General features: G+C 32.3%; 1 protein-coding gene across 2 annotated transcripts in view; it reads right to left on the reverse strand.

The window, feature by feature from the left end:
* Positions 1-23,002, reverse strand: part of LOC141454141 (adenylyl cyclase 78C-like) — a 252,026-nt gene extending 229,024 nt beyond the window's left edge. The window contains exon 1 of one of the 2 annotated variants that reach the window (XM_074128042.1): positions 22,923-23,002. The gene's annotated coding sequence lies outside the window, so the exon portion shown is untranslated. The remainder of the gene's footprint in view (positions 1-22,922) is intronic. The other variant, XM_074128040.1, reaches the window with a different exon arrangement.

A 23,002-nucleotide genomic window follows, 5' to 3' on the forward strand; every position in this document is an offset into this window, starting at 1 on the left:
CTAATGTTCTAGTCTAAAACCTGGCTGTTTTATTCTCAAAATGGTTTACGAGGTGTGTTCAAAAAGTAACGGGAATTTTTAAATTTCGCGGGTTTGGAGAGTCTGATTGTAATTTTTTTTTTTTTATTATGTTGGTACACATGCCCCTGAAGTACGATAAAATTTCCAGTAATATTCATTGTTTACTTCTTAAGTGGCAGCCGTTAAGGTTAGACGTGTTTTTCGAGCTTGGCGATTTTTGTTTGTTAAAAAAAATGGATCAAAGAATTTGTATTAAATTTTCCGTAAAAAATGAAATAAAGTGTGTGAAATGTTAATAAAGGCATATGGTGAGTCTGCTATGAGTAAAACAAGGATTTACGAGTGGTATAAGCGTTTCCAAGATGGCCGCGAAAACGTTGAAGATGACGAACGACCTGGACGTCCAAGCACATCAACAACCGTTGAAAACGTGAAAAAAGTGAAAGAAATGGTTATGAACGATCGCCGAATCACAATCAGAGAAATCGCTGATGATGTTGCCACATCAATTGGCTCATGCCATGAATTTTTTTCGGATGTTTTGGGTATGAAACGTGTGGCAGCAAAATTTGTTCCAAAATTGTTGAATTTCGAACAAAAACAGCGGAGAATGGAAGTTGCTCAAGAGTCACTCAATGAAGTCGACAACGATGCGGATCTACTGAAACGTGTTACAACATGTGACGAAACATGGGTTTACGGATATGATGTCGAAACTAAGGCTCAATCGTCCCAGTGGAGGCATTTTGGATCGCCAAGACCGAAAAAAGCTCGACAAGTGCGGTCGAATGTGAAGGTTATGCTCACTGTGTTCTTCGATTTTAATGGCATAGTGCATCATGAATTCTTGCCACAAGGTCAAACAATCAATAAGGAGTACTACCTACAAGTTCAACGCCGTTTGCGTGAAGCAATCCGAAAAAAACGCCCGGATTTGTGGCAAAACAATTCATGGATTTTGCACCACGATAATGCACCTGCTCACACTTCATTGCTTGTTCGTGAATTTTTGGCCTAAAACAAAACTTTAACGATGCCCCAGCCTCCATATTCGCCAGACATGGCTCCATGTGACTTTTTTCTATTTCCAAACATAAAGAGAACATTAAAAGGCCGTCGTTTTACAAGCATAGATGACATTAAAAGCGAATCGCTGAAAGAGCTGAAAGCTATCACAAAGATCGAGTTTCAGAAGTGTTTCGAGGATTGGAAAAAGCGCTGGCACAAGTGTATTGTATGCGAAGGGGACTACTTTGAAGGCGACAATATTAATGTAGATGAATAAATAAATATTTTTTTCAAAAAACGAAAATTCCCGTTACTTTTTGAACACACCTCGTATACTTAGAAAGAGTAAAAAAAAATGCTAGAAAAAATTAATAATGTATTTCTATTTTTATAGTTTATTTCTCTCAAAATTAGAATATTTATTTCAAATTCACTGGCTACTTTATTTGGTTGCAAATGTGACTGGCTGTGTTTCGTCGACTTTCTCTAGACTTAGATTTGCCAAAATTAGATTGTAAATTCAAAATAAGAAATCAGATGCAGATATTAAACTGTTGGGATACTGTCTAGTCTAGTTTAAGTGCCCTTGAAAGCTTGAAATAGTCCAATTTTTGTTCCTTTTAAACCAAGCTCTTGAAGGAAATTGATTTAGAGGACATTAATGCAGCCTAATTGACATTAATATCTCAATTTTTCAAGTTTCCGACAAAATATGTCTTTTCTTACCAAAAAATAGTTTGTAAACTAACTAAAGAGGGAAGTATCAATCATTTTTATTTGCAATCTCATGTCTCAAAATCAGTTTTGATCTGTTTATAAGGCTGAAAGTACTCTCAAAATTGCTACTTATTGAATTGTTTACTTCTACCACCTAATTCAGCACTGCTGAATTCAAAAACTCCCACAAAAAATTATGTCTTAAATAATTCCATATGAGTGTAAACAACAAACAGGCCTTTTTTTGTTTTTAGTAGAACTTTTTCTCAGCAGAGTTCAGCTTGAAGTTTAGCCATATTTTCAGTGTGAAAGTTAGTTTATAAATCTGTATCTCTAACCATTCTTTGTGACAGATATGGCTGTTTTTTGTTATTAATAGTCCCATAGTTATATTATGTTATTTCAAGGCTTGGTTTTTATGAGTTAGTTTGGACGAAATATGTTTTACGAGTTAATAAATTGAAGATTTCTTGAAGTTTTCACCCAGGAAGAGAAATACCTATTGCACAGATATTATTAGATATTCCACAAATCTTTTCCCTTATAAACTTTTATTGGAAATCAAATTATTGATCATCTGAACTATCTAAATAAAAACAAACTATATTTTTAGTTTGTTTAGAACATTGTTTGCTTACTCCTGAAACAATAAAGAATATTAGTATGACTGTCGGCAGCCTAAACATTTTGTGGAACATTACTGTAATGTTCTGCTTCATATCCTCTACATCAGAGATTTGGGAGAATCAACTACTCTCAAATACTACAGAAATGATGCTGCGGAAGGCCTTGACGAACGATGAGACTAAAGCATGTTTTTGCAACGCTCGTAACAGATATAACGAGTTTCTTTAGATCAAGAAGGACAGCCCACAGCCGCCTTTGCATTGCTTTCTCTAATTTTGCAAGCACGAGGTTATGATGTAGGCGATTTAGGCTGGGGTTAGAGAGCACCAAATCGTGTCAAGCTTGTTCGTTGTCATACAATCCGAAATATGATGAAACCCACATCAATACCACTTCCTTACCAGCGATATCAGCTAATATCTGGTAACATCTGAAATCTCTGCGACTGTCTAGAAAATGGCCAGCAATCACAATTAATGCTGCCTTTGAGTCGAATAAAACTGCTATTTTGATAAAGTAATGTAAGAAATATTATTTACAAAATGAAACTGATAAATAAATAATTGAGAAATGTAACAATTTATTGCAAACATGAAGAGAATCGAGATGAAAAGAAAGATTGGAAACCACTGCATTAACGTAAATAAAATTCAATTACACTTTTTATGCAGCATCAATCTGAATGTAAGGTTTCAGTAAGGTCTTATAAAGTTAATTGATTTTAACCACTTCTCGTTTTATATTTTACTTCCTAACAAATTTTTCAATATTTTGTAGCACACTTCTGATATTCTAGCATAATTATAGTAATTATATTAACTTGAGTTAATTAACTCTTTCAAGTTTGGTGAAAACCTTGTGTGGGTAAAGTTTGTTGGCAGTGATGTGACGGAAGTATAGTATTTTGTGTTGATCTTTTATCAAAATTATAAACTAATTATCTCCTAATTCAATTAATATTAACTGCATTGTTGTCTTAATTCATGGCAATAAATTTGATGTTAAGAACAGAAAGAAGATAGATTACCTTTGATGTTGAAAGATGATTTGTACAGGAGAAAATATTGATGATCAACAAACACAATGTGTGTTATGAATGCTTGTTTTGAAAATTAAAAGCATCGCATTCATTTGCTGCCAATTCTTTAAATTAAAATCACTGAACCAGATTCTCTGCTAAATCAATGTTTTTTTTGTTTTTTTTTTACTTTTAAATCATTTAACCAATTCACAGTTTTGTGACAGTTTAATTCCAGGTAGCCCCAAGGGTCCAGCCCCCTTCTTCCAGGGGTGTTAGCGACCTTAAAGTCTAATTCCAGCCTAAGTTTCTAGCAACTAAAGTAAAGTAATCGCCTATTTTTTCAGGCGGAGCTTAACGTCCAACTACCATTTACTAGGTGTCGTGGACGAAGGCGACTAGCAAACATACTTTACTGTAAATTTCTTTTATTAACTATTAAATAAAATCTAAGGCCAAGACCGGGAATCAAACCCAATACCACAATGCATATTAGCTTTGTAGATCTCGCCTCTTAACCCGCTCGGCTACCGTGGCGCCTAGCCACTAACATTGTTTGAAAATCATTTGCCCTTTGTTAGGAGTGAAACTGGCAACACTTCCTAAATTCTGGTAAGGCGGCCAAGATAGTTGGGTATATCTATTTGGTTTAGCGCATCCACAAAATTCTCAATTAACTAATAAAAAAAATATATCGAGTTAATCTAAACCACTCTAAACAAACAACAAAATAATTCAAAACTTTTATCAACACATTAGAATCAGCCAGAAATTCAGCTATCTCTTTCTTTTTTTTTATCTTTCTCTGAAATCCTTTTAGTCTCATCAGTGGTCTCGTGAATTCCCTTTGGTGAATCTACATACTAAAGGAGTTGCTTCGATTTCTTCAGCGGAAAGAGATCAAAGGAATTTCCCTTTCACAATTCATCTAGCCAAAGTACATATTACTTGCTAACAATCAATTTATTACTGCATTAAAAATTAAATTAAATTTTAAAACTGTTCTCCAACCACATCGAGTGGTGGATGTAATCGCTACTTCCCTTGATTTGAAGCAGTATTGCCCGGGTGTCTTCCTTGACATATCTCAGGCATTCGACCGGGTATGGCACGTAGGACTGCTTTATAAACTCATACGCCTTCTGTTTTCTACCGTTTTATCTCATTTTAAAGTCTTATCTCTCCGACCGCTTCTTCCAAGTCAAACAAGGTTCTTCTTCTTCTCTTATCCTTCCAATACTCGCTGGAGTTCCTCAAGGAAGCATTTTAGCCCCCTTATTTTATATTCTCTATACTGCTGATTTACCAACTCATCCGACTACAATTAACTTTCACATTCGCCCGAAGACACTGCAATTCTATCACCTCATCTGGATCCTGTAACAGCATGCCGTGCACTCCAATCACTAACGACTAACTTGGAACCCCCACACGAGACTCAAACGAATTAACCTCAATCTGAGGTAAAAATGTTGATAATACTACTCGACAAACGATCAAAACTGACCCTGACGAACAAACGAACACTACGTACCGCCTTACTTGCCCCAATATGGACGCACGGAATACAGCTCTAAGGACGCTCTAAAAAATCGAACATCAACCGACTTCAGTCCTTACAATCTAAAATTCTAAGAAAAATAGTTAACGCTCCCTTCTACGTCTCCAATCACACAATACACTCTGATCTAACTATTCCTCTCGTCTCTGAAATAGCCCCAATCTCGGTACACAAAACTCCACCACAAATCTAGACAGTCATTACAATCCTCTGATCCACAACATGTCTCTACTACAACACTTCCTTCAAATCCACAGCGCAGACTAAAGCGGCGGTGGCCCAAGCGACCATCTCAACATTTAACGCCGACCTCCTAGGATGGTTGCTGCGTAAGCTTGCAAACTTGGCGAACTAACGGCTTCCATTACTGGATGGTCGTCGTTCACTCCACTCACGCCCTTGGCGCAGATGCATGTGCGCTTGTATGTATGTAGACACATATACTATATGCGTGCATGTGTATTTGCGCTATCCTTTCTCTCATCACTTTTGCCTATTGTACTAGATACAGTTGCAAAATAAATAAACAAATAAAAAATTTAAAAGAATATTTTTACTTGATCCTTATTATCTTCATTGGAAATCCAATTACACTGAATTTGACATTTAAATCACTTTACCAAAATTAAATTCTATGGGCAAAATTCTAGAGAAGTATTAATCTCTAGCAGGTTATGGATGCACAGGGCGAAAAAATCACTCATACTGGAAAAATAAAAACGAGTTAGCACACTGACCTATTTTTCCACTATTTAAAGAGGTGAAAACTGAAGAGCAAATATATATATATATATATATATATATCTTGAAATGATGTAGAGGAGAGCAATTGAAACAGGGTGCTTAAAGCACAATCACTGGCCTTCAAGTACCCTGTCACACTACCGAGTACATGCGTCCTTCCACAGCCCTTCTTATTCACTTTATTTTACAAATATAATCGATCAGCAAATTTTAACAATACTTCATCAATACGGAAAAAATCGAGTTTTTTGTTTTGTTTTTTAATTCCTTTCTTCTTTTTTTTGAATCTATAATATTAGTGAAGAAGAAAAGTTTGCGTTTGACAGTTTAAGTTCATTGTTTTTAACGGGAAATAATCTAGTGCATTTTCTATACATTTTTAATTTTTAAAAAAATCACTTGGAGCTGCTCACAACGCGGATATTTATCTAAATTGCCAGTAACTAACAATCTAGCAGTTAATAATTAAACTTAGTAATTCCCCTTTACTCGCCAGTTCTTAAATTATTCTCAATAAGTTAATCAACTTAATCGATAACACCTTTGCTACTTCACTATTCAATACAACCACTAAATTACCTTTTTAATTAATTCCCTCATAACACAAAGCGAATAGCTCTGTGTTATGTTTATAAATAATTAGTCAGTAAAAATAAGCTAACAGTATCAGAATATAGCCGAACAAATCATAATCACTGAGCCAGATATAAAGGACCAAATGTAAATATAAATATAAAACAATAATGACGAAATAAGCTCTTGTGGCCATCGTTAACATCAAAGTAAAACTGATGTGTGACGTATTGTGTATTCCGTTTTGTAGAAGTGTGAATAAATGACGAATTGTCCAGATTTGCCGGATTAGTTATTTGTTTTTGTATTGTTTTTTTTAAATAATAAAATGAACAACAATGTTTTTATTTGGAAGTTTACACAAAAGATCTACGTAAAATTCGCTTGGTTGACGGAAATTAGCTGTAATATGGCACACTCCACATGCTTTTTACTGCGTTTTGCATCAGTACCGTTGTGGGTGTTGAATAGGAGAGGTAGTACGAGAAATCCCTGGTTTCGTGGATATGGAAAAACAAAGCAGTGTTCCATTGTGGTATCATTCTATTTCACGTTCTTAACAATTAGAAACAAATTGTAAAAATATTCTTCAGTTTTGATGTTAAAGTAATCAATAAAAGGAATAAAATCCAAGGCTTAGTCAGAGAATTGAACCCAATATTGCTAAACTTGATAGTTTTGCCATAGACTCGACTTTAACCACTTGGCTACCGTAGTGCCTCAGTTTTGATGTTTATCAACTCATTTGACGATTTGCTGTGAAGTACAAGATTAAAATATGTATGTAACATAATGTAAGGAGGGATATAATTGCAATTGCCTTCCTTTCACAGCTTACTATTCTTCGGTCATCGTCAGCTCTTTCAAAATGGGAAGGCCGGTAATGCATTGAAAAATGCTCATAGTACTATTAATAATAATAATAATAGGGAAGGGATTAGCTATGAGGTTAGCACACTGGACTCCCACGCGAAGGTCCCGGTTCGAATCCAGCAGCTGACCCTTAGCTTTTCTCTTCCTAGGAGCTTCTTACAGCTCACTGTCCGGAGGCCGGCAGTGCACTGGAAAAAGCTCCGGGCGCTAATAACCTCAGCTGTTGATGCGCCAAAAAAAAAATAATGATAATAACAGTCTTTATTTACATTTGTTTTTCAATATTGAAAGTTTATTAAGTATAATTCAATAATTCAACAAGACTTACTGTCAATGTCAATGTCCGTCTGAGGGGTTGTTGTATATAATGTCCAAAAACGAAAAAAGTATCTAAAAAACAAAAATATAATTATACTGAAAGTATGATAAAGAAATAGAAATAAAAAACCTAATGAATAACCAAAACAAAGTAAAATAAAGAAATCTAATAAAATATAAACAAAATAATTATCTCAATAAATGAATTCTGTCACTAAAAAGAACCTGTACGTCCACGCATGAAAATAATAATTTATTAGACCAGCCCAATCTTTTCCATCCAAATATGAAATAAATTCAGCATGGTCTTCTTTTATTTAAATATTTCATTCTAAATTCTGACAAAATGGGGCAGGAAGTTACAAAATGGAAAATATCTTCAACCTCATTTTTGTTGTATAACGAGCATAATGCAACTGGCTGATTAAACATAAGTATATTTATTCAACTACAGCAGCTCATCCCGCACTTTTATTAGCTAACCAATATGGTTAGCCGGCAGATTGCCGTAAACAAATTTATTGCCTGGCTGTAACTGTTTGAATAAAGTATATCTACTGCTGTTCAATGCTTTTAACTTAAACTCTTCAGTTGTAATTGTTCTTAATTTTCCTATAATTCTCTTGCATCGTTTAATAAATTCTGTGAATGCTTAATTGAATCTATTATCTGAATTGAATGCAATCTTTAATCTATTATTTCTTGATAAAAGCGCTCGCAAGTTTAGTTTACGAAACTTGCAAACTTCAAAGATTACAAATGTCAAAACTTTGAAAGCTTTTATGTAAAGGTGTTACCCAAAAATGTGCGCTTTTTTGTGAGCAACTTCTTATCTACTTATCTCCTTAATTTCTTATCTTATTCTTTAAGTTATTATCTTCTTCTTTAACTAAATTATTATTCGTATTCCTAAATTTAGTCACTCTCTCCTAACCTCATTGAACTGTGTCTGTGAAACAAAAAATCAGCTAGGGAAGGGATTAGCTATGCGGTTAGCATACTGGACTCCCACGCGGAGGTCCCGGGTTCGAATCCAGCAGCTGACCCTTAGATTTTCTCTTCCTAGGAGCTTCTTACAGCTCACTGTCCGGTGATGGACAGTGTTGTCTGTAACGAGAGAACACTGTCCGGAGGCCGGCAGTGCACTGGAAAAAGCTCCGGGCGCTAATAACCTCAGCTGTTGATGCGCAAAAAAAAAAAAATCAGCTGCTCTTAGAAGCTTGTCGTCAAAACTGAAGGTTATTTACAAAATAATCGCCATTAATTTTACTATTATCAGCTGCTCAAAAGCTAGAAATGGTTTAAAGTTTAAAAATAACCATTTAATGAAAATTAGGGCGAAATTGAAGTTTATTTTAATTTTATTTCTATTTTGTTTAATTCTATTTATACAGTATAAACTCTAAAACTGAATGCAGATGTTCTTCGTTAAAAGAAAACAAAAACCAATGTTATTTCAATCTGAAGCTATTTGTCAATAAGAGATGTTATCCATTTGTTTATTATATAAATATGCTATGAGGATTGACTGAGTGACGGACATTTCGAGCTCGTTAAGTGTATTAGTGGAGTTCGGCCAAATGCAAATGTCCGATTGATTTGAGTTTATTTTTTTTTTTAATTTGTGCGGTTACAAATCATTATTGTTTGAATAATATGAGAGATTATAGTCTTTTCATTTGAGGCTGGACTACACTAGTTGGGGTAATGATGGGCACTCTGAATGGAGGCTACGTTGGTCTAACCACAATGTTCTTAACTTTACTGGTATAATGTAAAAAACAAATCACAGTAATACTTATAACTTCGCTAGAGAGCAGATTCCTCTTATTTGGAGGAACCATTCTCAGAGAACATCTTCGGGTATTGGGAGAGTTGCATCAGGGATTAGTTGTATCTAACTGCCAGCTCCCTGCTATTTACTGTGCTTCCTTGGAGATCTTAGGTGGTTACCAGATATTAGAGTGGATTTTGCCCTAAAAGTCTGGTACCTAAAATTTGAGTAAGCTTTTTTTTCAGGATATCCTAGGGAGGCACTTGAGGGGAAGATTGTGTTGACACCAGAAAGAGGTGGCTTATCCTTAAGTGCCAGTTTCCTCACCAGAAGGTTCTGGCAACACACAGGGAGAGAGGCACCATACATCTATTTGGTCACAATGCAGTATCTCCTTTAACCATTATTATTTTTTAGCTTTTTACTCACAACTCAATTGTGATTCTGTTAAAAAATCATCCTAACCTATGTTTCTTAAGCTAACTTTAGATTGAACTGGTAATCAACTAAGAAATAGAAACTCTTACACACCTTTCACAACTTTAGATTGAATCATTCCAAGAGCATTCTGTTGAACACGAACACGAACTAGTGAATACTGTGTGAATTTGAGAATTAAATCTCTAAAAACGCTGATTGACGTGTTGCTTACAGTTTTAGCTTAACAAATCTGCCCAAGAGAACAGTAATGTACTTAAAAAACCGCTTAGGCTAGGTGCTTCTATGTGGTCATTCTTCAATTTATAGAGATATACATTAATTAAAGGTTAAAATGTTTAGCATGTTCGTTGAAATTTATTTTCTACTGTTCGCCTGTTAGGTTTAAGTAAGAATTGCCGAAGTTCTTGTGGAATGGATGTGCCATTTTGTCAAACTCTCTCTAGCCGCAATAACACTACATTTTATGTCAGAAATAAATCAGGCAGAGCACAAGCACTCAATTGAAACATGTTGTAGTACTCCTTCCACTTGACATATTGTCAAGGAACTTACACTGAAATTAAGTCTGAAGAGTCTTCCTTAATACAGCTGAATCAAATTACTAAATGTCATTATTACAAAGAGAACTCTTGCCTAGTCTTTTTTGTAAAATGGAAGGTCGTGTTAAGAAAGGAAATAATATGTTGTTTTTTTATTGTAATCCTCAAAGAATAAAGTAAATTAAATTGATATCATTTTTAAGGAACTTTAATAAAATAAAGAGACTGAAAAGAAAAGGAATGAACTCACATTCAACTACAAAAATGCAAATTATCTTTAAAGAAAAAGGAAAAGCAGAGAAATGTGATCACTGGAATACCAGTTTACTTCATTTTAATAATATTTCTTTAGTTTAAATTGTATTTTAACTTCTCAATTTATGAAATTAATTTTAAATTGATAACACTTGATTTTAAATTTTAAAAACACACACACACACAAATTTGTATAAAACAACAATTTAGGTTTAGATTATTCAATTACTAGCTTTGGTACATGATTGCAAAATAGATACGGTCCAAAGAGGCAGACGAAGGAAACGATGCCTCCATTAAAACAAAGCAATATTTTTACATTAACAAATCAAGAAAAAATTTCCTTTATTTTGCACAAATTTTGCAATATTAATGCGTTTTTAATATTGTATTTTTGGAGGGAAACTGCGTTAATGAAACCAAAAATTAAATTGAATTTTACTTTTATTGAAACAGCCAGATAAGCTGAGCTGTAGAGTCTCTACTTTTACAGTTCTCTTCTTCCATGGGAAAGATAAGAATAGCGGTCACACACAAAGCACAAAGTACTATTTTTTAATTAATTTGATAATTGGCCCATTTAATAATAAGTAACCTATTTTGAAAATTACTTTTTAAATTTCAAACTATTAAGTTTACTTAAAGAAAGATTAGGTTCTAATTATTATTATTATTTACTTTTTACTCACAACTCAAATGAGATTCTATAGAAAAATCATCCTAACCGCAAAAGTTTCTTGAGGTAACGTTAGATTGAACTGGTAATCAATCGCTTAACCAGACTTTTATTATAATTTATATGTCACACCGTAAATCTTCTCTAAGAACACAAAGTTATTTTATGCAGATCGTTTGCTTATTACTTTCTAATAGAGTTATCAATAGAATGATCATCAATCAATAAATGAATAAATGATTGCACATACGTTCCTAGCTCTTTAGGTTTGAGCTCTTTCTAAAAAAAAATTATTCTATCGTACAGTAATATATAAAATTACTCAAAATATGATTGGTCGTTTACATCTATTAATTTCAAGTAATTTACATATTTTATTGCTCTCTCTTAAGATTGATAAACTTCTTTTTACGTAGAAAGTGTTAGGTGTAATTAACACCAGAATGCACCACTAAACAGAACTACGACTCCAGCTAACGGGTTTTGTAAAAAATAAACCTAGAATTCAGGCAATTTAAGTACTAGAGCAATAAAGAAATTAATACAAATTACTTCAAGAAATAGATTATTTAGAATAATGCTAGTATAAATTTTCAATCTGAGTAACTCTGCAAAGCGATTTTTGCTTTTTTTCGTGACAAGTATCGTACTTTTAACGATTTTCTCATAATTTTTGCTTCAGTTGTTAAAAAATAATAATAACCACTATTTCTTTGAAACAGACACTTTTTTGTTTTGCAAATATTTTCTTTCCAATCAAATGAGTCAATTTTGAAAAATATGCTCTGTTAGTAACAGTTTCTTAAGAAAGTGTCTTAGAAAACTACTCCAATGAAGACTCCAACAAGAAATTGAGAGTTTATTTCCCTCTTTAGACAATTCATAATATTGAATATGTGGGACATATTACTGTAATCAGTTGTAAGTGAGGATGAAAGAATTGATCAGTATCGTAAGTCTTGAGTCGAATGAAGAAGGTAAATGGCATAATTTATGTAACAAGAACTATTCTGGAAAGCAGAATTGAGGAATGACACAAGCTGTAGCTAAATTAGTCGGTATTTCTACCTGTACTCTTCTTTGGTTTTGAAAGATGGAAATTTGGGAAGAGATGAGGAATTAGTAAAATAATGTGCACCATAAATTCGCTTTCCCAAGCTTGTCCTCCTTAAAACTAGGAAAGAGTATGATTAGAATATTCATTTAAAACTAGGAGATTATTGTAGCAAAGATAGTTAGAGAAATCCTCAAAAGACAAACCGCAGATTTTGACAAATCTGCTGTGTTAGTAGGATGCGATATGAATGGAAGTTGTTCTAATGCCCTTAGTCCCTGGCATGAGTACACAAGGTAGACTTTTTGAATTATAAGCACAACAATACATTGAAAGGCTGAGTTATTATCAGGGAAATGTAGGTTGACTTCGGACTGGGACCCGGTTTGAAGAGGGTGGATTGGAGCCATTTCTTCACACCATGCTGAGGAGTTACCGACTGAAGCAAGAGAAGAGATAAACCTCTAAAAACTATCCAAATCTTTTTCTTTTTAATGTTGGAAGATGCAATAAATAAATAATTTTTATATAAATCATAACCTGAGCATTGATGTAAGTATAAAGAAATATAACACCCTGTAATTTCCCATAACTTCCAATCATATTAACTTACACATTTAATCAATCTAATAGTATCTATAGATAACAAGTTATATTTAATTTAAACAACGTGGCCAAGAAAACAGCCTTTATTTCATGAACTCGATAATGATTACATCCATTAAATAAATTACATTTTCCACCCTGGATACTATTTCTTACAAACAAGTGGAATGAGGTAAAAGGTATATAATATAAAGACATATATATATCTTATAAATTTGTTACAGTTCGTCCATTACATGAAAATTAAATCTTTTAACACGTTCACCTTCCACAAAAATGTTCATCAATCGAGATATTTGCGGATCATGATTTGTACAAAATAGTGAAATAATTTATTTAATCTTAAATTATCTAAGATTTGTTGCCTAGGTAGATTTTTCTAGATACATTTTTTTTTTCTTTATTCACTTTCTCTTACTCTACAAAGAAGGTATGTTGCAAATCGTGCAGATTTGTGAGGTCTTCTGAATGCAAGAAAGTGATTTTTACAAACTTTTCTTTGTGTATTTCAAAGTCAAGGAATAGAGAAAGAAAAGTAAATTTTATGAAATAATCTTCTTCTTTTAGATTAATGGCACATAATGTAAACAAAGTAATTACTAATTAATCACGTCATCGATATCCCTGATATCGAATAAGTTCTTGCGGAAAGCCGTGATCATGTTGCTTTTTGAAGCTTTTGTTAGCAGGGAATCTCGGTGATTTAATAAGAGTTCAAAGCAAATATGAGGTAAACTGCCTTATGTTACTGAATCCGAATTAAACGGTAACTCGTTATTTAGTAACCGTAATAGTCTATTAAAACATAATTTTGAGATGAATTGAAATAAATGAACTGAGTTTACGATTGAATCTGGTAAAACAAAAACTCTTTTTAATTATATTACTCATATATCAAATAAGATAGCAACAAGAAATTTCAATTTGAATCATACAACTGCTATACTCGTAAATCCTGCCTTGTCGAATTACATAATCTGCACAACTTAACCACTGCTACAAGTTAAATGGGATGTTTCTAATTCCTAATCTTGATTGCTAAGGTAAACTTATTGTGATCATAATTGTAGTGACATTGTTTTATTTTGTGTTGTTAAAATATTAGATAACCATTTAACTTATCTAACGACTTAATAGCCCTCCGCTTCTAATATCTTAACCACTCCTATTTGTGTGTATACTAATGTTGGAAGATGCAATAAATAAATAATTTTTATATAAATCATATAAACTCGAGTCAGTTTTAATCGTGTCAGTTTTGCAAATCAAATGAGGATTTGTCAAAATACTTTCTGTGGAATTCAGGTCATGAAATATAAACGTGATATTTATTCCCTAAAGCTTCAGGATCACTACACAGTTAATACTTATTGTTTTGATTTAATTCAAAAGTTGTATTTCAAAAAGACGAGGATATTTACTCAATTTTCGAAGCTGTTTTTTTAATTAATTATTAACTATAGGTAATATTGCAAAAAGATATAATATATCTGCATAAAGATGTAATTTATCTTATATCTGTAGTTCTGTGTAAAGTACAAACTACAAATATTGTAGCTAAAAGGCATAGCTGCACGATTCGTTTTTAAACAGCCGCTAGTGCCATCATTCTATTTGGTATTTCAGAATATGTACTTTTAAAATTTAAGACATTTACTAAGTCTATTGCTGAAAGACAGTTTAACAATGGTAAACACGACCATCTCTTTCAAAAAAACATAGACCTTGGTAGAACCTTAACCTTTCTTCAACTTGATTTTAATTAATTCTTATGTCTGCTGAAGTATTTTTCTTTCTATGAAAAATATTTATTTTTTTATGGTCCCAGCTTTGAAGTCTACATTGAACCGACTTGTGTTTTATTTGAACACTCTCAGAAGATTTGATAGCTACTTTTTCTGCCAATATCTGCGGCTGTTAACTAAAGGGGAAAATAAACCAACTTGTAGTAGTTGGTACTAATCGAGACAAGCAATCTGGATAGACCAAATCTTTTTATTCACATAATTTAAAAAAAAAAAAATTAATAGCAATTTTTAACAGAATAAAAAATAACAGGTTAAATATTTCCTACTCCTTTTCCGTCGGTGTTTAACATTAACGGTTCAGGACCATGACTATCTCTCTAACAAACTTGTAATCTACGAAAATAAACTTACCGCTCTTAAAAAAAAAGATCTATTTAAAAAAAAAATCATTTATTTTATTCACTCATCTTGTTTATATTTGGAAATGAAAACAGAAAAATATTCTAGTCTAAACATAGAACGAGAAGTCCAATAAGGTGTATTTAGTTTAAGGTAATTTCATTTCCATGAAGGCCCATGTCCCGATTGAAGTTTCCAGCATTTTTATTGCTCGAAAATACTGTAAAATTGAGTAATTTATTGAAACGCTCTGTATTTTCAAAGGTTTTAATATAAATTTATTCTATATGATATGTAAGTCCATGTCATACAGTATTCTTATATTTAGCACAACTCTTCAAACATTGTTCTTGTTTTGGCGATTTCATTTTTTGAAATAAATGTAACCGTTCTTTGATTTTCAATCAAATTGAGCTTATCTTCTGTCCTAATACAATTTACCCTATTTTACAAGTACTTATTATACCTACAGGGTGTTCATTTTAAGACGGCTCAAATGCATTTCATATTTAAACGGTTGATCTGAGCAAAAAATGGTAGAGGAAAAATTTGTTGCCCGTCACCTCTAGTTTCAGAATATGTGACTTGATTTTAGATTCCTGATCGCGTACCCGGCAGACGCGCGACCAATGCCTCCTCAGATACAGAGAGCAGTTGATAACCTCCAGGTTAACCTGGCTTGCGAGCCAGAGGAGGCACCTTTGAAGGCACAGTACATGCTGCACATGTTGAGTAAAGTGCATTATTTGATAAATTAAGGAATAAGTTTGATCCTTTACATGAAGGATATTGATCACTTGAATATGTGGCAGGAGGTTTCCAATTTTTTTGGTAATTAAACGCAACTCTCCCAAAATTACCAAATAATTATTAAACCATCTTATTTGTAACAGATGTAAAATTAATTTTTAACCATTTTGTGTATGCTTGAGAACATCTAAAGCTCTTAACATTTGATTTTTCTTAAAAAAATCGCTCGGAAAACGACTTATTTCCCGATATTAAGAAAAATACTAGCTTTACTGCCTTGGCAATATTTTTAGTAGAAAGGGGATGAAAAAAAATACATAAAAATGACCTATCGCGTGCTCTTCTTTCTCTTTGATAACAAGTTAAAAAATAGAAATATGATTAATAAATACCAGATTTTGAAATGGTCTAGCACCTTTAATTTTGAAGATATCGAATTGCGGTTTCCGGTTTCTTTCATAACTTTTTGTACTCTTTAATACAGTGTATATGAAAATGGGGTCAACTGCAAACCCTCTCTTTTGGTCGCGCGTTAGCCGCGTATGCGGGCAGGAATCTAATATCAATTCACATATTCTGAAACTAGAGGTGACAAGCAACAAATTTTTCCTCTACCATTTTTCGCTCAGATCAACCGTTTAAGCATGAAATGCATTTGAGCCGTCTTAAAATGAACACCCTGTATAATGAAACACGGTCTTTTAAGGAAACTAAACAGCAATGAAGATGGCAATGTTGACAGTGTCTTCGGAGTTTTTGATATTTTTTTCTGGTAATTGTTCCAGTAAGTGGATATAGATTGTGTAACATTTCTTGTTTACAAAAAGGCTGATCAAAATATTTGCTTCCTAAGTAGACCGCCTACTTCGGTCCCAACCGTTGGCCCTTTTCTAAATAGCTGTTTGTTTGACCTTGTTAGCAGTTCAGCAGAGAAACAGAAAAGTTATTCCTTAAAGTTAATTTTAATTATTTCATTTATTTATCCGCAAATTAAAAGAGTTACATAATTCTACTGTAAGTGAAAACATTACTGCTACATTCATTAATATAAAATAACAAACATGCTTCTCACAGTTAATTATATACCAACTTTTTCATATCTTCCACATCGTTAATCACTCTTTATATGCGCTCTTTCTTGAAACTTGTTTATTTATGTAATTTTTTTAAATGTCCAATTTTTTAGATGAAAAAACCTGACTTTGGATCTTCAAATAAATTAGCAGAGGCTGTTTAAAAAAAATAAACAGACGTAGTAAAAGTAATTTCAAAATTTGAAGATTAAAAGACCTGAAACTAAATAGTAGGACACTTTTTGCATTTAAAGGACATCTTCTTTAATATGCTCTCAAACCAGCTTTTACAGATGTGGTTGTTTAGTTCAATATACTAAGATACTTTCCAGTCTTAAACTTACATTTAAAATGCTTCGGGAACATTTTACGCAAAAATAAAAGTAAGACAAAATTAGACAGCAAAAGTTCTGAAACCTTGATTGATATAAATGATTAAGGATTTTTTGTTTTTACTTTTTTCGCCCATGTGACAAGTAAAGAGAAAATCAAAAATAAAAACATCTTATAAAAACGTAAGCGATACTCGTTAACTGATATACAATGTGATAAAAATTTCCTAGTATAAAAAGAGAAGTTAAAAAAAATAATAAACTGAATTTTAATTGAATATGGGTTAGTTAATAATTAAACAAAAAGCCATTGTCCCAATACTAAACAATGATACGTCAATAAATAATTTGTCCAACAATAAACGAAGTTTAATTGTTTTAATGTAAATTAAAAATCACAAAATAAAATGTAACAATTCGCACAGAATGTTGCCCATTCAATTATTAAAAATAACTTGTTCTTTCAGAGTTTTTTTTTTTTTTACAGAGATGTGCTTCCGTTAATTATTTTTTAATTAATAAGCCTGTTTTTGTATCACTGTTTTTTTTTATTCTTTGAGAATATTAAAAATATGTGCCGTTTATTCTGGGTTACCGTCTAAGTATTTGTTTTATATTATTTATGTTTGATGGCAATTGGAAGGAGTGAATGATTAGATTTATGTTTTGTGTGGTGATATACACTTGAACAATAGACTTCTAGAAGCGCTTATCAGTCAAAATAAAGCAAAACGTTAGTTTAAAGATGAATATGATTCATAACCTGTCTCCAGAACCATTAATTCCTAGGAAAAATATTTCATATTCAAGTATGTAAGCAAACAACTTTTTCCTACGAAATACCAAAATTAAAAATAAAAAAGGCGCGGAATTCTTGAAAGGAATTTATCTTTTATCTATTTAAAGGTTAATCAACGGTACTTCTGTATTAATTGCAGAGAGCAAAACTGAATATAAAATATGAATTTCCTTTAAGTAGCCGTCATAAACATATTTTGCCACAAACAAGCCTCTCCTCTTAATATTTACCAGTCGGTAAAACATTTATTTGACTAAGTGATTCCTCCTAATCTTAATCTGAGTGAAATCTCCATTTTGAAGTTATGTATAAGCCTCCTTTTAAATTGCATTAGTTCTTGCTAACCGGAGATGTTGTTTCTGTTGTTAGTTTTCTTACCCTAAGTTTAAGTAACTCAAACGATGAGTACTGAGAGAAATTAAGGATTCAAGATTGGCGAGGAATCGGTCAAATAAAAAAAAAAACTCGTCTTTTTGGTGCTTAAGACAGATCTAATCTTCTATTTGTTCTTTAGAAAGAGATAGTCTATGTTTGTATCTGTGAGGGAGAAAATACAAGAGAGTTGCCACAATTAATTGTTTAGGTGCATTATCATATAACAATTCAAATCTCTGCAAATGATTCTTTATACCCAGTAATATCTAACAAGAAATAGCAGGACTAGTAAGAGGTCGTCCTGCTGTCAAAGTAATGCTTCATGTTTGGAATGAATTCATATTCACGCTCACGTGTTTGTGTAAATAAGTGAAATGTAACACAAAAAAACGAAGATCACGTCTTAATATTTTTGAATGAACAAACATTAAACTTAAAACTCTGGTCGATAGCAGATAAGTAATGAAAAAGAAGGTAAAAATTAGTTTAATAGATTTGCTTCAAAGAACAACTACAAATATATTGTCAAATATATTGTCGTTTCGACAAATATATTGTCTTCTTCAGGGCCTGGATATTACAAATACAAAACAATTTACAGAGTCATAACATAGAAAATCAGTAATACAAAAATAAACAGTAAAATACAATAAATTCTTTATAATTATTGAAACTTACGTGGCTATGCGGGTTCGTTGAGTTACAGAAACTAAGAGCCAGAACTGGAGAAGCGGGTATATACAGGGTGGAACCGGATAAGTGACGAAAAATTTTTTCTGTTAAACTATATTCAAAATGTAGTACAACGCCGCCTGAACGAGTGTCCTATCTCTATCTGTTAGAAAGTTATGATTTTTTCAGGTTTTTTTCGACTAAACCCGACCTTACGTCATAAAAACACTATTTCTCAACTAGTGCCTCACTTATTTACATTTTTCACCTCATTTTCGTATTCAGCATTAAATTTCCTATAATAATAGATCATTTTCGTAGTTATTTAACTTTAATCAGATTCATTTATTACAATAAGAACGTTAATTTTTTTAGGAATTTAGAATTTTCATGAATTTTCAAAAATTAGCCTCTTCGACAAAATTGGTCTTAGAGGCTGTCAAATTTCTCAAAAACTGCTCCTATTAATACTCTTTCCAATGGTATAATAATCAGTTTCAATAATAGCTGTTTTCTTTGGTCTATTACTGAGAAAGTGCTGAAAAACACGGTGTTAGCGAAGGAAGCAAAGGGGACTGGATGAAGCGTACTCGCATATCAATATTATTATTTATTAACAAAATCATTTCTTTAAGCATGTAAAATACATAATTACTTAGTAATTATTGATGTATCATGTTCTCAAAATGCCGACCTCGATTCTTGACGCATAACCGAGCGCGTTTTCGCATTGCTCCCGCTGTTGTTGAAAATGTTCTTTCAGTTTTTCTGAAGCAGCAATTACCCGTCTTCTCACCTCTTCTTCACTGTTGACCTCAACCTTGTAGACCTCACTCTTAAGAAAACCCCATACGAAGTGGTCCATAGGGTTGAGGTCAGGAGATCTCTGTGGCCACGCGGTAGTTCCACCTCGCCCTATCCACTCAGGAAAACGTTGCGACAACCATCTTCTGACGTTCACCGAATAATAAGGTGAAGCTCCGTCTTGTTGATAAATTAAATTTCTGCTAACGTTGTGAGGAAGATTCAACAACACTGGGAGCAATGCGAAAACGCGCTCGGTTATGCGTCAGGAATCGAGGTCGCATTTTGAGAACATGATACATCAATAATTACTAAGTAATTATGTATTTTACATGCTTAAAGAAATGATTTTGTTAATAAATAATAGTATTGATATGCGAGTACGCTTCATCCAGTCCCCTTTGCTTCCTTCGCTAACACCGTGTTTTTCAGCACTTTCTCAGTAATAGACCAAAGAAAACAGCTATTATTGAAACTGATTATTATACCATTGGAAAGAGTATTAAAAGAAGCAGTTTTTGAGAAATTTGACAGCCTCTAAGATCAATTTTGTCGAAGAGGCTAATTTTTGAAAATTCATGAAAACTCTAAATTCCTAAAAAAATTAACTTTCTTATTGTAATAAATGAATCTGATAAAAGTTAAATAACTACGAAAATGATTTATTATTATAGGAAATTTAATGCTGAATCCGAAAATGAGGTGAAAAATGTAAATAAGTGAGGCACAAGATGAGAAATAGTGTTTTTATGACGTAAGGTCGGGTTTAGTCGAAAAAAACCTGAAAAAATCATAACTCTCTAATAGATAGAGATAGGACACTCGTTCAGGCGGCGTTCTACTACATTTTGAATGTAGTTTAACAGAAAAAATTTTTCGTCACTTATCCGGTTCCACCCTGTATATACAGATATAGCGAAATTTACACGGGAATTTTGGTAATTACAATGGGGCAGATACAATAGAGTAACTACAATGTTCAATTTCGACAATAAAATAGATATTGGGAAATTTCTTTTAATACAAAAATGTTAAAAACAAAAACACAGGAAAAACCAAATAACCCTTATGAACTAAATAACAAATAACCAAAAGATTAGAAGTAAATTTAAAAAATCCAGCAATAATTATGTACAAAATTTGGATAACTATTTATTTTTTAATGATAAAATTGTAGCAGTTGGCTAAATTCGAGTCCTAAAGTTAACTGTGTTGTTCTGTTTCACTATGTGGCACATTTCTTTAGAAAATTTCGTTTGTACTGGTTTTTTTCCCTATCGAGTACTGTCACATTCTAAAAGTCAAAATTGTGTTTGTTGTCCATGTGGTGTCTAAGTAGCGCGGTGGAATTGTCGTCTTTTTTCGTCTTCACAATCATACTGGTGCTGGTACAATCTTGCCTTAAGGTACTGACTTGTCTGGCCTATATAACAACTGTCACAGTCCTGGCAATTTATGTTTGTAAATTAATGATTTCTATGTTACTGACTCTGTAAATTGTTTTGTATTTGTAATATCCAGGCCCTGAAGAAGACAATATATTTGCCGAAACGTTGGCAAAAAGACGAGTTTGTTTTTTATTTGACCGATTCCTCGCCAATCTTGAATCCTTAGTTTAACAATTTACGGTCACGAAACCTGTATAGGTATTCATACTGAGAGAAATATGTGTAAGCACTCGAAATTCAATAAAAAAAATGTTTTTTTTAACGATTTGAAAATATTCAAATTGAAACTACAAAACATCTCTCTTTAAAAAATTAAGAATGATTTCAACACTACTCCCAAAAAATAATGCACCAATCAATCAATCAACTTTTCTTATTTCAACTAGACGTACCACAGTTTTTTGTGTGTTAACATAATAATTAGATTATCTATTAGATTTCCCTGACTTCAAGTTAAAAGTGTAATCCTCTGCAAATAGAAAATTATAATTTGGGTATATTGTAGTTGTTCTTTGAAGCAAATCCATTAAACTAATTTTTACCTTCTTTTTCATTACTTATCTGCTATCGACCAGAGTTTTAAGTTTAATATTTGTTCATTCAAAAATATTAAGACGTGATCTTCGTTTTTTTGTGTTGCATTTCACTTATTTACACAAACACGTGAGCGTGAATATGAATTCATTCCAAACATGAAGCATTACTTTGACAGCAGGACGACCTCTTACTAGTCCTGCTATTTCTTGTTAGATATTACTGGGTATAAAGAATCATTTGCAGAGATTTGAATTGTTATATGATAATGCACCTAAACAATTAATTGTGGCAACTCTCTTGTATTTTCTCCCTCACAGATACAAACATAGACTATCTCTTTCTAAAGAACAAATAGAAGATTAGATCTGTCTTAAGCACCAAAAAAATAGGATGTTCGACTAATCCAAAACCAGTCAATTGTAAATGGAGAAATATTGAACTTTTTCTTGCAATTTTATAATATAATATCCATGCACTTGTTTAAATAATAACATGCATCTCCATGTTGTAGTACAACAAGCAAGACTAACTCATAGAAATTGCAAAGGGAGCAATACAAGTTCTTAAGGTTTGCCATTGATGCTCCAAAATACACACCTATTGCTAACTTTCATGTAATTAATGAAGTACAAGATTTGAATGATTTATTAGAGGTAATTTGTCTCAATTTCTTTCAAAATATTTATCTTAGTATAATCCGTTGATTAGTAATAATAAATAATTATGATGTAAATGAGCCCCACAAAAAAGTAAAAGTAATTAAACATTTAATTTGGAGTTGGGTTTTATATCTTCTTTCCTAGCAGCAAAACTAAAACCTCAAAAAAAAAGTTGTCTAGAACCATCTGGAAGAGGAGTAGAATAAATAACGCGGCATTCTTACAACCAATTTATAGATATAAATGTAATTTATATTTTTTATAATCTTAGAAAATTAGTTCAAGATTTTTAAAAAATATATAGGAAAATAAACAACTCTATAAGCAAAACATGAATATTATTTTAATATTTTCAGTAGTATTTTTAAGAGGGTTCTGTCAAATTTCTGTTACATTGTAATTATCTGATTTTTTTATTCAAAAATACTACCAATTAATTCAGAAGAAACACTATTTAAAAAATTAATATAAATTTATTTTATTAGAAAAATTATTATTTAAAAAATAGAAAGATCGCTTACCTTGGACAAATATATATTTTATTAGATGTATGTTTGATAAGCGAACAATCGGAAGGACTGTGGTGAACTGTGTAGAATAA

The sequence above is a fragment of the Rhodnius prolixus genome, unplaced genomic scaffold, assembly GCF_049639745.1.
Source record: "Rhodnius prolixus isolate KJV_2025 unplaced genomic scaffold, Rpr scaffold_9, whole genome shotgun sequence".
Classification (NCBI taxonomy): Eukaryota; Metazoa; Arthropoda; class Insecta; order Hemiptera; family Reduviidae; genus Rhodnius; species Rhodnius prolixus.